Here is a 13,655-nt window from a genome sequence, read left to right as displayed (position 1 = left end):
GAGACAGAGAGACAGAGAGAAAGGGAGAGATGGTAATAAGTGTCAAAGTGCTTTATCCCATCTTATCCCATGAGGAATCATAAGCAGATCATTTAATTTTAGGTACTTATGTCACATATAAAGCATTAGTATTAAGACACAATTACCTGTCTAAGACCAGTAGCCCATTGTATCATTTCATCAGACATATACAATTGCTGATAATATAGAGAACGTCCAGAAAACTTTCCTATTTTCACCTTAAGTCCAAAATTTGGTGGAAAATCCATGATATAGAAAATGTCATACTCTGCATCCAGTTTTACTTCCTGGTTCATGTTTACAAGATCTCCAGCAGGATTTACAAATTGTATGTTCTTCAGGAAAGAGAACACTAAAACACATTGGTCATATTAGTTTCAACCTGGCCTACACATTAGGCCAGAAAATATGTTTGTAATGACCTTAATTTTCATTAGCCTTTCCTAAAATATAACTATTATAAGTACTCAGTAATAGAAAAGAAGAAATTCAAAGTATGTATAAAGATCAATATGCTTTAAAAATACAATTTTCTTGCTGGAGTTCATGCCTCAACACATTCAACACATGCACACCTTAAATGTATTCTTGAAGAGTAGTGACACATTCCCTACTTCTTTCTACTAACAGTTATTTGATCATAACCTAGGGAATTGAGATTCCCAATGGGTTAAAAAGTGACAAAACTACTTAACATTATTTTGTGTCTCTTCATTACATTGATCAGTAACTTTTTTATCACAAAAAGACAAGTCATTTTCTTATTATCATTAATAACTTCATGAGAAAATATTTTTTTTCAAATGTTAAAAATATGAGATGTGTGTATGGTGGAAACCTCTAAGCAGTATTTCTTGACTTAGATTGTAAAATGCTGACTTGGATGCCAGTGTTTAGTGCATCATCATTGATGATACTAACATGATCTACCTCACATGCAGTGCTAGGGTAGGCACATATGCATTTAGGAAAAAGATTCCTTATTTACATGCATTTAGAACTTATGGTTCCCTTTAAGAACATCATCTCTATGAGACACATGCAATTCAGTGTAAGACACACTACCTTCCAGGGGTCAAATTCCAGTTCCTTCCCAGCATTACTGGACCATGTGTCTACTTGTTGCAGAAGCACCTCATGGAGTGAGTGGGCCACAGCAAACACAGCATTATATAAGTTATAAGTCGTATCACTCATGGCCATTCCAGATGGTGTCCTAAATAACCATTTCAGTAGGGTTTCTGTTGAACAATACTTCAGTTTGTTACAATTAGATGATGGTAAAGAACACTTAAAATAAGTCCACCACAGTTTTGCAAGAGAAATTTCAGTACTGTAGTTTGAAGGATGCACTGTCTGAAGAAATTGCTTAAAACCAGATACCTCAGAATGCTGATGTGAAAAAATGAGAGTCCCATGTGGGGATTTAAGCAAGAAATCTCCTCTTACTGTGATCATATCAAATTGTGACACACTGACCCAGATTCTCCGAATGTTTAGAGATTGCCATAGGATAAAGTTCCACTTTAGATGAGATTCTTTGTCTCCATTAACGATCACAGCTTTTGCTGATGATGTCATGATCTGGTTATAATACTTATTTAACATTTTAAAGTATAACATTGAATCTGTTGAGATCATAGTCACAAATGCTAAACAGACAATGTTTCTTTGCATCTCTCCTCTCCATTCAGAAAGAAATTGAATTCCATGGTCGTCATCTGAAATGATCATCCCCACCCAGTTCCATTTGAAGTGAGCCACTAGCGAGAGCATAGCTAGTGCTAGAGATGTGTCCTTGGGAGATATTTGGTAGAGATGAGGATTTCGTTCATGAATATTCAGGAGAGGTTGAAAATGACCATAGTAAAGCTGAAAGACATAGAACATAAGCAACAATATGAAGATGTTGGAATGAATACCACTAAGTCTAAGATCTAAGTGTGCTAAGCAAATGTGGGGAGAATTAGAAAGTATGAATTCTTCATTTAATTATTAAAATCATATCTAATTTCTTGTGATTATCTAAACAAGTACAGATAACCTAAGTTTTCAGGTAAAACATTTCACAGTTTCCCCATGCCCATTTGTGATAAAGTTATGTTTCCCCACAGAAAATATTTGAGTGTTTATGGTTTATGGATCAGAATAGGAACACACCCAGTACTTGCCCAGTACCAGTTGCTTTTGGCACCCAGAAAGTTAACTTGAAGGGAAAAAGTAATTCATTTAAAGTAATCCACCCAGTCTTACCTCTGGAGTTCTGGAGGTGTACCGAAGTGGCACAAGAATGGCAGATTTTCTCCACAGTGGTCCTGTAAGTACAATTAAGTATCTTCTCTGTTTTGTGCAGTAGTAGTTAGGAAAATGTTTTCTTCTTGAGGACAAACTGGTTTTTTACATGACTAGCAATTGGATCACAGTTAATGTTAACTAGCAGAGAAATGTTTGGTAAAATATGAGGGTTCCTGTTGATTTCTTCCATGGCAAAATAAGAGAGAATATCAAGTGGATGTTCTTTGGTGTCAACTAAAAATAGAGGACACTATTCATGAGAGATTAGGTTCCAAACATGAAAATCTTAATCACACTTAGTGTGGATTTAGCACTGGATTATTTTCCTAACCCATGGTTATGATGATGCACACAGGTCCTATTATTGTGGCATATTAGGATATGAGACATGGCAATGAATATAAGGATTTTAAAGGTTTTATTTTATTTCTTTGAGGTGGTTGGGGTGTATTGTCTACCAGTAGGATTCTGTCATTTTGAAGTTTCCTACAATTCTACCCTGTTTTCTGTGAACACCGTCAAAGTCTGTATGCATTCTACAGAACAGAAAAGAAGTCCTGGCAAATACTGGATCTCCTCATACATTTATACTGTAATCCTAATACTTAACATATGTAGAAAATAGTTTGTTATTATCTGCTATCTAGATAGCTATCCTTTTTTTTTTACATAGAGGCATTACTGGCCAATGTCATGATATTGCTATGGGTATGAGGAATATGTGTCAACAGTTCTAAAAATTCTAATGAGTCATAAATAATACAAATAGAATAATAATTATTACTTTCCTCCTTGCTTCCACACAGTTTTCTACTTTTCATTTTCTATTTGAGGCTATGAAATATTGAATGATATAAGTTGGTTATAACTACAACTTTTTCCTTAAAGGAATGAGTTCTTTTTCCTTCACATGGACCCTTAGATTGTACTGATTCATATCATCCTATACACTTAGGTGGGTATTACAGAACTGGCCCTGAGTCCTTGTATGTTCAGATTTGTTCTGATATGTCACAATTCTCTAATATATTCACTTGAGGTTTTGCCTTTCACTTAACATATTTTAACTGTTATAACTGATTTTATATAATTTTAGACAGTTTGATAATCCTATTTAAGTTTAACATATCATTTCAGTATTTTGTGTATGAGTGTTTTTAACTTTTGCCTCATGTTCTATGTTTCCTGCCATGCTTTGTGACTATAGTACATAATCAAATAACTAGATATGATTTGTGTCTGTGAATCTGGTATTGAATTACTGAACCATCTATATTCCCTCTATTTTTCTGCTTTTCATACTTGAATAACTTTTTTCTGCTATGTCTTCTTCCTTTATCTCCTACAATTACTCCCTTTTCCCCAAGAAAGGCCTGTAGTTATTGCATATTTTCTAGGTCCCTGTCATTCTGCACTGGAGACGTATATGTGTTGTTAAAAGTGAGTTCTTCAATTAACCCACTGCTATTACTGTTCTGTGAATGTTTAATATGTCAAATGATATAGGGCATTGTTTATAAATTAATTGTTTTGCTTCTTGAATCAATTTGTAGTTTCATATGGAAAGAAAGAAAAGTCCAGGATAGATTAAACAACCATAAATAATGTGATAACTCTTAGTGATATCACCATTCCTGATCTTACATTTTACTACACAGCTGTTATAAAAACAAAAACAAAAACAGCATGATATTGGCACAAAACAGACATTTTAGTCAATAGAATGGAATTGAAGACCAATACATAAGCCCATAGACCTATGGGTAACTGAGTTTTGATAAAAGAAGCCAGAAATATAACACTGGGAAAATTAGAAAGCATCTTCATAAAATGATGCTGGCCAAACTGTATAACTGAATGATAAAGAACACACATTTACCTATACCCTTCACAAAGCTTAATGCTAAGTATATCAAAGACTTCAACTTAAGACAAGATACACTAAATATGATGAAATAAAAAATAAGGGAATAGTCTTGAATTCATTGGTACAGCAAAAGTGTCTTTGAACACAACACTGGCAGCCTATAAACTCAATAAATTAGTTATATCTCATGAAACTGAAAAGCTTTTTTATGGCAAAGAATGCCATCATTCAGACAGAGTGAAAGCAACAACAGGGGGAAAGCACTTTTTTTGGGGGGGGCAACTAAGCATCCAAGAGCATTAACATCTAAATTATATAAAGAAAACAAACAAACAAACAACAAACAAAAGACAACTGGACATCAGAAGATAAATAACCTCATTAAAAATGTGGTACAGAATGGAGACACCCTGCTGGACTAGAGGCCATTCTTCCTGCCAGAACTCTAGGTAGGCCACCCATGCATGAACTTCCCCCAACCTCTCAGTGCTTGCCTACTCTACTGTCAATTGCTCCTTCACTTCATGTCACCATATCCTGGCTTGCAATTCCAACAGAGGCACCTGCTTGACTAGAAGCCATGCTGGCCTCTAGAAGTCCAAGTAGGCCATCTTTCCATGGATCACCCATCCTTTCTCAGTGCCCAAATAACATAGCCCCTATCCATCCTGGCTCCTCCTCACCATGTCCCAGCTCCTAATTCAGGCACAGGTCTCCTGTTTGACCAGAGGTCATGCCAGGCACCAATACTCCAGGTAGGGTGCCTTCCTGGGGATACCCCTGACTATCTTGGTTTACAACCACCATATCCCAACCCATACCTTTCCTTATTGCCTTGTTTCAACCCCCAACTCAGGTTCTCTAGTGCAACAGTCATTGGAAATGATGTGTAAAGTGTTTTCTAAATCTATAATTTGTCATTATATGGATGATATTTTTTGATAGAGAATGAGACTCTTTACTCAGGGTTGTGGTTTTGCCCCATGTTTGGGTATCAAGTATAGATGAATTTTTCTAAACAGTCTTATTAAATAAGAAACACAGAACCAAATACAGGGTTGATAGCTGAAGAGATCAGAGAAATAACGAATACCCACGAACTAACCTTAGTTCACCACATTGCCTTAGCTTCCCAAGTGAGTGAGTGACTCAGCTTCCTGTCTAAACTGTGCCTTTATTACCTTGCTGTTCTGTCTTCTAATTCTCTCTTAACCCAGCCACCTCACTTTCTTGTCACTGTCTGTCTATACAGACCTCCAGGTCTCTATGGTTGGTACTGGGTTTAAAGGCATGGAGCACAATCCTTGGCTGTGTCCTTGAACACACAGAGAGACTCAGCCTGTCATGTGATTGGATTAAGGGTATGTTCTACCACTGCCTGACTTTCTGGTTTTGGCTGGCTATGACCTCTGATCTCCAGGCAAACTTTATTTATTAACATACAAATAAAATATTACATTCTAGCACAAATAAAATATCACCACACTGGACAACAAATGTTATGGCTAGCTCTCCAGGACTTGATTATCCTAATTTTCTCAGAGTCCAACAAAGATCCCATTACCCCCAGACAACAAGAAATAGTCTAGAGAACATGATTCTTACAATCCAAGAGGTAGGGTGGGTGGTTTTGGATCATTCAGTGGGATATGGATGTTTGTCATCATTTGGGGGGGTTGGTTACAAGTTGTTGTTGGTAATGGCCAGGAAAGAAGCTGAACAAAGGAGATTATATTCAAGGATCTCTTTCTGAAAAGAAAAAGGGGCATATGGAAAGGATAGAATACAAGGTTGGATTATGAACCTCCTTAAACTAAAAAGCAACTATATCTCAAATATTTTACATTGGTATGGATTTATTTATTTTGACACAAATTTAAGGTTATTTTTTGTAGAACATACTCTATATATTTTTCTACTATTTATGATGGTTTTGTATATTGAAATAAAGGTAAGGTTATATTTATTATACTGTATATATGTTTATATGTTTCTACTATTATTTAAGGTATTGTACCTATACAGTTGATTTACCAATTTAATGTAAATATCTAGTCATTGAAGTTATTATTATTTACTTTAAGTGTAGGTAGGTTAGGTCAATATATATAACAATCAAGCATGTAGTCATGTAAGGTATGCTCTCAAGGTCATACAGATATGTATTTTAGATAGACAGGTGGTCTTCAAACACTTCAAAGACTTACAGAAACATGGCATTTAAGATGTTTAATAAACTAAGACTTTTCCTGACAGTGAGACATGTATTCTCCTGGAAGGATGAATCTACTTTAAAAAAAGGATGATGGGCATTGAAGAATCTCCATATGGAATTTGCTTTCATTGTGGCAAGGCTAACCATTTGGGCAAGAAACTGCCTTTGCTTGACTGATAAAATATAAAAGTATACTGCACAAACTGGACAAGTAGGACTCAAATTGATAAAACTGCCATACTTTGCAAAGACAAGGTGGGGCAATTCTTCAAATTTCCTGCTACACAGAAAAGTCTGTCATCTATTCTAGGTCTTTTGGTTGAAGATGGATGCCCATGTTGCGGAGGTAGCTTGGGTTACTGTCCAGGCAACCGACCATTTCTGTCATTCTAACAGTTTTTGAAGTTGCCTGCTGTGCACTTCCTGTTTACTCAGTTAATATTATATCAGAATCAGGTCTGTGATGGGATTGAAGATGAGATAGTTACAGTTTTTTAGTATGCCTTATCAAATACAGAAAAGAAACTCACAAAGGAGGTATAAAATTTATAAGATTGAGAGATATAAACACTTAAATTTTTGTCAAAAATTTTTAAGCCCTAAAAAATAGTTTTGAGTTGATATTACCAGTTAGGATAAAACTTGGACTCACCAAATAGGGTAGATAACTGAGTATTTTCTCTAAATTGCCACATACAAGTAAGTGGGCATTGTGAAGTAAGTCATTCATGTGGCCCATGTTGCCACCAAAGGCCACATGGAGCCTGGGGGCTGGGCCACTTCTTGGACTGGGGTCTATGCTGCTGCCAGAATCATTCTGCTCTGAGTGCTGGGGCTTCTACCTGGAGCCAGGATATCTAATGGGCTAAGTGGCTGCCTGGGGCCATGTCTGGGTCAGTGGTCAAACTACAGCTGGGGTCTGTGTCAAAGTCTATTGGCTAGATTGTCACTAGCGTCCACACGGAGGCCTGGTCACACCTGTGGCCTTGTTAGTGTCTGAGGGCCACACTGCCAATGGGGCCAGTGATGATTTGAGTGACCTGTACTGCCACTTGAGGCAATGGTGACATCCAGACCAGGCTACTGCTGTCTGGGTCTGTGGTCCTACCATGGCTGGGGTCTATACTGAAGTCTGAGTCCAATTTTGCCACCAATTGTAACATAGAAGCCCAGGGCTAGTGCTACAACCTGAGGCTTTGGTGATGTCCTGGACCAGACCCATCCTGACTTGAGTGGCCAGTACTTCAACCAGAGACAGAATGTCATTTGCATCCAAGCTACTGCTGAGGGTCATGTCTGGTCCACATTCTTTTTTTTTTTCCAGACAGGGTTTCTCTGTGTAGCTTTGTGCCTTTCCTGGAACTTACTTGCGTAGCCCAGGTTGCCCTCGAACTCACAGAGATTCACCTGCCTCTGCCTCCCGAGTGCTGGGATTAAAGGCAGTGCGCCACCACCGTCCGGCTGGGTCCACATTCTAACTACAGATGGGGTCTGTGGTGATTTCTGTGGCCCATGTCACCTTGGGTCCATAGGAAACGTGAGTTGAAATCAGAGGCCATGCTGAAGCCAGCTCTGCCCTTCACTGGCACAGGGAAATCTGGCTTTACCTCACACTGAACACTGTAGCTAGAGAGCTGGCTCTGGAGAGCTGGCCTCTGCACTTGGGAGGGCTGGCTCCACCTTCACCACAGGGAGGGTGCCATGACCCTGAGGGCATGGGCAAAGGGGAGCTGGCTCTGCCCCCTCACTTGAGGTGGCTGGACCCAGTGGCTAGACTGACCAGCCTTAGCTATCACCCAGGCCCAGTCTGGGTGTTGGGTTGTCCCACCCTAACATACTCTATTAAGGATCTGCTGCAACTCATGAAGTGACTGGTCCTGTTGAACAATACCTGCAGGATCTCCATGACTTGGGGGGTGGCCATGGGTTATCACAGAGCATTCTCATGAGGATCTAGTGTAGATAGTGTACCAGAAACCAGAGGCCTTGAACTAGGCCAGTGACTCATTGCAATGAACATTTGTTAGTAAAGTTGATCAGACAAGAAGGGCATACTATATACATACTGGGGCTCCAATGCCACCAGGATAATCGAAGAGGTGTTGGATAGGCAGGACAGTAGGAGAAGTAGAAGTAAAGAGGGTTTTTCTTTTTGGTTTCGTTTGTTCTCTGTTTTTGTTTGTTTGTTTCATACTTGGTTTGTTTGGATTTTAAAAAACTTTTCTTTTGTGGGGGCACTTTGCAGGGATGAGTGGAAGATATGGAGGGACCAAGAGGTGTGCAGAATTGTGGTATATAAGGTGAAACTCTCAAAAGAAGCAATAAAGAACTTAATTGAAAAAAGACCTAAAACTAAGAACAATAAAAAATAGAACAGGAAGTATCCAAGCTCAAAGATCCAGAAAATACATTTAAACAAAACCTTAAAAGAAAATTCCCCGAAACCTAAAGAAGGACACACCTGTAAAGTTGCAAGAAGGTTGTAGAACACCAAATACATTGGGCAGGAACATAAAGTCCCCCACCACATAATAATAAAAGCACTACACATACAGAACAAAGAAAGAATCAAAAGCTGCAAGGAAAAAAGTAAGTAACATATAAAAGGCAAATCTGTTAGAATTACACCCCTCTTCTCAAGGGAGACTTTAAAAGCTAGAAGGGCTTTGAAAGATGTCCTGCAGATTCTAAGATACTACAGATGCCAACCCAGACTACCACTATACCCAGCAAAACTTTCAGTCACCATAGCTGGTCATCTGCAAGTACATTATTGTTGTTAGCTTGTTTCTTTTTGTTTTTGTGGGAGTCCTAACAGTGGACTGGGATATCTGACTCTTTTGCCTGGCCTTAGGACTCCTCTCCTTCTATTGGATTGTCTTGCTCAGCCCTGATGTAAGGTTTGTTCCTAGTCTTATTATAACTTGTTGTGTTGTCTTTGGTAGATATCCATGGGAGGCATTTTCTTTCTGAATGGAAATTGAAGAGGAATGAATAGTGTGGAGAGAGGACATGAGGAGGAGGAAATGGGAGGAGTTGATCGAGGGGAAACTGTGCTCAGGATACATTGGATGTAATAATACTAAATAAAGAGAAGAAGAAAAAAAAAAGAAATTATGCCAAAAATGTAGTAGAGATCTAAAAAGGATTCTTGATAGTGATAATACAAAAGTCTGAGAAATACACAAGGAAATATTAAAAATCCTTAGTCATTAGAGAAATGCAAATCAAAAGTACTTTGAAATTTGATCTATTAGTCAGAATGGCCAACACCAACTAAACAAATGACAACTCATGGTATGAGAATGCAGAAGTAATAGTAACACTCATTTGTGCTGATGGGAGTTCAAAATTTTACAGCACTATAAAAATCAGTATGTAATTCCTCAGGAAACTTGGTATAGATCTACATCAAGCCTGTACTACCTGTCTTGATCTGGATTTTTATGGCTGTGATGAAAAAACTATGACAAAAAAGCAAGTTGGGAGCCGGGCAGTGGTGGCACACACCTTTAATCCCAGCACTTGGGAGGCAGAGGCAGGTGGATCTCTGTGAGTTTGAGGCCAGCCTGAACTACACAGTGAGTTCCAGGAAAGGCACAAAGCTACACAAAGAAACCCTGTCTCAAAAAAAAAGCAAGTTGGGGAGGAAAAGGGGTTGTTTGTCTTACAATTCCATATCCCTATTCATGATAGAAGAGATTCATAGCAGGTACTAAAACAGGCAGAAACTAATAGGCATGGAGTGGTGCTGCTAATTGGCTTGCTTCTTATGGCATACTTAGCCTGTTTTCTCTATACTCCCTGTGACTACCAGCCCAGGGATGGTTCCATCCTCAATGCCTTGGGCTTTTCCCTCCAATCACTAATTAGGTAAATGCCCCACAGGTGTGCCTTTAGACCAGTATAATGGCAACATCATCTTAATTGTGGTTCTTTGCTCTCAGATGGCTTTAGATTCTGTCAAATCAACATAAAACTATCCAGCACACCACTCTTGGACATATACCCTGATGACTTTACATCCTACTATGGGAGATACTTTCTCAACCATGTTCATTTTGTGGAAATCCAAAATAGCATAAGCATCCTAAAATACATACATGTATGAAGGCAATCTAAATGAAATTGCCAAATAATGAGGAGACCAACACTGCCAGACATCTTTTATCACCTAATGAGGCTTCATTTGGTGCCAGAAATGGGTTGAATCCTAGGAAATAGTGAACCAAAGGGACACCGTGGGAACTCCCAAATTACCCATGCTGTTGCCAAGCCTTCTCGCTATAAACTGATAGTAAGGCCCTATGACTGAAGATGATATCTACCCAGCTCATTGAAGATGAAGTCAAGTGATTGCTTACCTAAAGACTTCATATTGACTGACTACTTGAAAATATTTTATATGCTACCAAAAGAGAAAGCTAAACACTAACCCAATTACAAACCTTTAGATCTATAATGGTGACCTGCCTGAAAGATGTGCTAGTGTAATAGTGGCACAAAGCTCATGGGAGTAAAAAGATAATATATGATTTTGTTTAAGTCTCATTTCAAAAGATTTGATGTTGTCACATTGCTGTGGATATCACTCTATATAAATAAAACACTGATGGCCAGTGACCAGGCAGGAAGTATAGGCGGGACAAAGAGAGAGGAGAATTGGGGAAACAGGAAGAAGGGGAAGAGAGACGGCAGCCACCACCAGGACAAGCAGCATGTAGAGACTCTGGTAAGCCACCAGCCACGTGGCAAAGTATAGATTTATAAAAATGGGTTAATTTAAGATAAAAGAACAGTTAGCAAGAAGCCTGCCACGGCCATACAGTTTATAAGTGATATAAGTGTCTGAGTGATTATTTTATAAGTGGATTGTGGGACTGCGGGGCTTGGGGAACCTGGAGAGAAGCCCTCCAGCAACAAATGGCGCCCAACGGCTCGAGTTTCCACCTTAAACCTGAGAATATTTTAATAACCAATTCTAAACAGAGCCAAAACCAGGTTCCTGCTTTTTGTCTCATACGGGCAGCTAGATGCCGCAAAACGCGGGTTTGAACACTGGCGGGTTCCTGGCGTGTGCGTTTGACCGGCAGTATGGCGGGAATGAGGCGTCTGCCAGCAGCACATTATGCTGTGTGGTAGATTTAGTCTTTACTAGTATTAAAAAAAAAGAGAGAGAGGTTTCTACACGCTGCTTTGATAAAAGCTTAGACCTACTATTTCTGAGAATTGATGGCTCCTCAAGCTGGCGGAAAATGTACCACCGACTTGTTGGGAAGCTGAAGTGGGTGGAGCCAGCAGCCACAGCGCTGTTTCAGTCTTAGAATGGTGCAGCTTAAAGCAATAGGCTCGAGGTAATATAAAACATAAGCCACGTAAAGATGGCTACCACACAGAGAATCTGGATTATGTTCTCTTTGATATTCGTAACTGAAGAAAAATATTTGATTACAAAAGCTGTTGAGTTATGCCAAAATGTATATTTTAAAGGTACCTTGACTTCAAAATTTGGATATAAGGATATGTTGCTTTGGAAAAGAGATTCTGCTTTTGTTTCCACAGAAAGCCAGAGGCTGTGGATTTGTTCCAGATTAAGATACATCAGGTTTGACCAGCCAAGACCCCCTGAAAGGTCTCCGATGACACCATGGCCAGATGATCCAACATCCAGAGCGGTTTCAAGGCAACTGGTTCACACAATACAGCCTCACGGACTACCCCATAGGCCTAAAATTTTCTTTGCGGCCCCATAAGATACAGCGCCCCCCTCCAGCAGGAAGTAGTAAGAGATGCTACGCCCAAATTCCCAAATATACCAAGCTGGCTTTAGAGGTGGAATTGGCTCAGTCCCCCTCTAAACCCAGACATATTGCTTTAAAAAAAAAATGGTTAAGAGATTCTTGTGTCCCAAATCAGAAGAGCCCTCTGGTGTGGGACAGGGAAAAACCAATATTTTTATTTAAAACAGGTTGATTATAAATGTGATCTCTTTCTGAAAAAAAGGGGGGGATATGATATAGATATATAGGAGGATATAGAGATGATAAGATAAAAGGGTAGATTAATGAACCTACTTTTAAAGAACAACTTGTTTAAAATGTTTTACATTGGTATAGATTTTAGTTTATGTTTAAAATGTTTTACATTGGTATAAATTTTAGTTTATTGATACAAACTTGAAGTTAATTTTGTTATACTGTATATATATATTTCTATTCTTGTTTGAGGTATTATGTTTATGTAGCTCATTTAAAATTGTAATGGATAATTAAAAAATAGATTAATAATTAGTCATCTATGATAATCATATTTGTAGCCATGTTAGTTAAGTCTTCTAGGTATACATAGATATATTTCAGATAGACAGGTAATCTTCAAACACTTCATAGACCTAGAGAATATGGCATTTAAATAACTTAAAATTCTGTTGATGTGAGACACAATTGCTCCTGGGTGCACCAATTGATCCCGAGAGAATGTTGGGCTTCTAAGACATTTCCATTTGGAAGTTTGTCTTTTTGGCACAAAATGGCCTACTGGGCAAAGAACTGCCCTTGCCTTGATGGCTGACAGTACAAATGCAATGCTGTCCTTTCTGGACAAGTGGGACACAAGGAAAGCGACCACTGTACTCTGCCAAGACAGGGTAAGATGGTCTCTTAAAATTCCTGCCTCTAAAAATGGTCTGTCAGATACTCTAGGCCTGTAGCCAATTTGAATGCACCAACAATGCTAAAAAATATTAGGTGACTGTCCAGGCTGCCAGTTGTCTTGGTCTACTCTTGCAAGATTCCCGAAAGTTGCTTGCATCCATCTACCATTTCTCAGGTACCATTATGTTCCTTCTCAGGTCTTTGATGTGGTTGAAGACTAGATAGTTGTAATTTCCTCAGTTATGATAAAAGATAAGTTAGATATAAAACCTTAAACTCACAAATATAAGATAGATAGGACATCTTCTTTAATATTGTAACTGTAATTCTTGCTTGATAATTGTTTTGTTATATGTACTTTTACCATGTTAAAGTTAAAACCTTCCTTTTTTAAAAAAAGAAGAAAAGGGGAAGTGCTGTGGATATCACTCTATATAAATAAAACACTGATGGCCAGTGACCAGGCAGGAAGTATAGGCGGGACAAAGAGAGAGGAGAATTGGGGAAACAGGAAGAAGGAGGAGAGACTGCAGCCACCGCCAGGACAAGCAGCATGTAGAGACTCTGGTAAGCCACCAGCCACGTGGCAAGGTATAGTTTTATA

General features: G+C 38.7%; 1 pseudogene; it reads right to left on the bottom strand.

The window, feature by feature from the left end:
- LOC114696165 overlaps positions 1 to 13,655 on the bottom strand; it is a 35,393-nt pseudogene that overhangs the window by 15,213 nt on the left and 6,525 nt on the right.

This window comes from Peromyscus leucopus, chromosome 1 (genome assembly GCF_004664715.2).
Source record: "Peromyscus leucopus breed LL Stock chromosome 1, UCI_PerLeu_2.1, whole genome shotgun sequence".
In the NCBI taxonomy this organism is placed as follows: Eukaryota; Metazoa; Chordata; class Mammalia; order Rodentia; family Cricetidae; genus Peromyscus; species Peromyscus leucopus.
The sequence above is the reverse complement of the archived record's forward strand: the minus strand, read 5'-3'. Positions and strand labels throughout refer to the sequence as shown.